The sequence below is a fragment of the Gavialis gangeticus genome, unplaced genomic scaffold (genome assembly GCF_001723915.1).
Source record: "Gavialis gangeticus isolate Ggan-Ray unplaced genomic scaffold, GavGan_comp1, whole genome shotgun sequence".
In the NCBI taxonomy this organism is placed as follows: domain Eukaryota; kingdom Metazoa; phylum Chordata; order Crocodylia; family Gavialidae; genus Gavialis; species Gavialis gangeticus.
The window spans coordinates 32,316,613-32,319,359 of NW_017729027.1; the positions used below are offsets into that span (position 1 = coordinate 32,316,613).

The 2,747-nt window shown below is 44.6% G+C and overlaps 1 long non-coding RNA gene across 1 annotated transcript; it reads right to left on the bottom strand.

The window, feature by feature from the left end:
* Positions 1-804: 804 nt before the first annotated feature.
* On the bottom strand, positions 805-2,021 carry LOC109299859. The gene is made up of 2 exons (XR_002098033.1): positions 1,988-2,021; positions 805-1,370 (listed from the first exon to the last, which is right to left on the bottom strand). It is a non-coding gene; the product is annotated as an uncharacterized LOC109299859 (long non-coding RNA).
* Positions 2,022-2,747: the final 726 nt, after the last annotated feature.

Consider the following 2,747-nt stretch of genomic DNA (forward strand, 5'->3'; position numbering starts at 1 on the left):
CCCCTTGCCACTCCTCACATCCACCCACACCCATAAAAAACCCCCACCCCACATCCCTAACCAGAAACCAGAGTGTCTCTCCTGGAGGACTGACTCCTGGGTTGTTGTTCTGTGGAGCTTTTTTTTTTTTTTACCCCAGATACCCTGGGGTCTAATTTTGCCCCCACACTGCAAACTTGCAGTGCAGGAAACATTTTTTTGTTCTGACGTGCCTCCTACAACGTCTAATAGAGCTTTGAGATGCTGTAAGATGCACGCGTGCACTCATGTGGATGCACTCCATATGTATAAGTACTGGAATTAAGCTTTATTTCATACATTGTTCTTTCATTGAGGAGTTGCGATCTTACATACTAATCCTGCTGTGTTTGAGGACTGCGCAGTTCTCTTGGATGATAACACTTCCTTCCAATTCATTATGCTCACTTAGGCTTCTTAGTTTTTTTCCAGGTGCACACTTTTGAAAATCAGTTGCATTAGAAGAGTCAGTGAAGAAACAAAAATAATATATAGGTAGTGCTATTTCTAAACAGCAGACTGAAGTAGAGATTGATAATAGAGCAAGAGATAGTAGACACAAGCGAATAATGTACCAGTGAATTACTTAGTGATCCTCATGTGTTGAATTGTTCTGCTGAACTCCCTCTTCATGAATCCTGGCACTAGTAATTGGTTTACCACTTCCTCACTGGATACCCTGGGCCTAATCTCTGTCACTGCTCTGGCATTTATTCCTGGAAGGAAGGAAAAAGAAGCAAAATAATATATAAAAGTCTTGGAGACCATGAAAAAGCAATTACCCTGGAAATTTAGGTGGGTTTATTTATTTATTTATACCTTTTTTCACTTAACATTTCACTTGCAAGAATAGTTTGATGAGATACATAGCTTGTTTTCGTGAGGAGTTTTGTCAATTAAGCTCAAGAACAAGTATTGCTCTACCTCCACATCCAGCAGGCATATTTATTGTCATTCTAGTGATCATCATCACTGGCAAACCCTCACAGTCAAGAATGATTGTCTTCTGTGATTGCCTTATTTTTGGTTCTGAAGGTAGCTGACAAGGCCAATCTAGGATTGACAGGTTCCACTGCAACTTGAGCACATTTCTGTGGTGGGTGGGTGGCTTTGGATTTTTGGATCAGTCTGTGACATGCTGTTTCTGCCACTCCTGCTTTTCTGTCTCTTCTTCCCATCTTGAGGTTTCAAAGTACTAAGATGCTTGTAGAAGACTCGTCCACCATTTGGGGCAGTTCTAGGCGATAGTTTCTCATAAGTTGATGTCAATTTTGCATTTTTTTCAAGTTAGTCATGAGGACATCTTTGAAGCACTTCTTCTGCCTTTGTCTTGAGTGTGCACCTTGACTGAGCTGGGAAAATACAATTTTCTTCAGGAATCTGCAGTAAGACATCTGGAAGACATGGCCAGCCCAGCGAAGTTGATGTTGGATGATCATCACCTTGATGCTTGTGGTGTTTCCTTGCAAGAGGATGCTAACATTTGTTCATCTGTCTTCCCACGGGATTCAAAGGATCTTACACAAGCATTGATGGCATTTCTCCAACAACTTGAGGTGTCTCTTATACACTGTCCACAACTCAGCTCCATACAGTAAGGTGGGGATCACAACTGCTTGATAAACCATAAGCTGTGATGGTGTGGAAGGCACGTGTGACAGCATGGAAGGCAATGAAGCAGGACCTCACCTGCCAAGTTGGCATGAGGCAGTGGAGCAGTGGTGAAAAGCGGCACTGGGAGGAGCAGCAAGCGCCAGGGAAACCCCAGCACCAGTGTGGTAGCACTTTATAAGAGCATGCTGCTGACATTTAAAGGGCCAGAACCCCATGCTGGGATTTGAAGGAGCCCAACCTAGAGAGATGGGAGGACTGGAAGCGAGCTCTGGATGCCCCAGGAGGGGCAAATAATGGAAGGCAGCCAGCCAGCGGCAAACCCACCAAACTGCCTCAGAGAAGCCAAACAACTTACCCACAGCTTGGTCCTGGCCATCATAGATGGAAGACTGGGATTTGACTGAGGACGTTAAACCTAGGAGAGAAGAAAGAGAAGAACTGTGAATACAATGGACCAAAGTGCCCCACAGGGGACAGTCACTACAGGCAGACCCTAAAATACACAAGGGTTTTCACAGGACTAGGACCATGGCAGTCCAACTCTCGGCTAGAGGATTGTAAAGAAGGACCAAGTCTCAGAGTGATATTTTGGGTTCCATATTGCTTTGTTTCATATACATTATTTACCTCAGAAGGCACAATATGCAAGGATAGCCTCTGTGCTCATAACATCTGTTAGAGATCTCACAAGGTTGGCATAAGGTGGGGTCTAGGGGAGGTGGAGCCCCAGAAGACAGCACCAGGGCTGGCTAAGGACAGCATCCATGGAGAATAAGACCTCCTCCCAAAATGCATAGAAGATCAAGTCATGGCAGGAGAGAGTGGTTGCCCTTGCCCCAGTTCCAGTTGTAAGACTCTAGAAACAAGTTGTCCACTCGCAAAAGGACTGAAACGGTGAAAGTCCCCATGGACACATTAAGATGTGACTCATGGAATAGGCATGGGAGCTTCCACAAGTTCTGATATCGTAATCTTTCAACACTCACTTCCTCACATGTCCCAAGGCTGCACTTGCATATTTGAGGCAATGTTGGATTTCCTCATCAATGTCAGCCTTTTGTGAGAGAGAGCTTCTGAGGTATGGGAAATACTCAACATTCTCCAGAATCTTACCA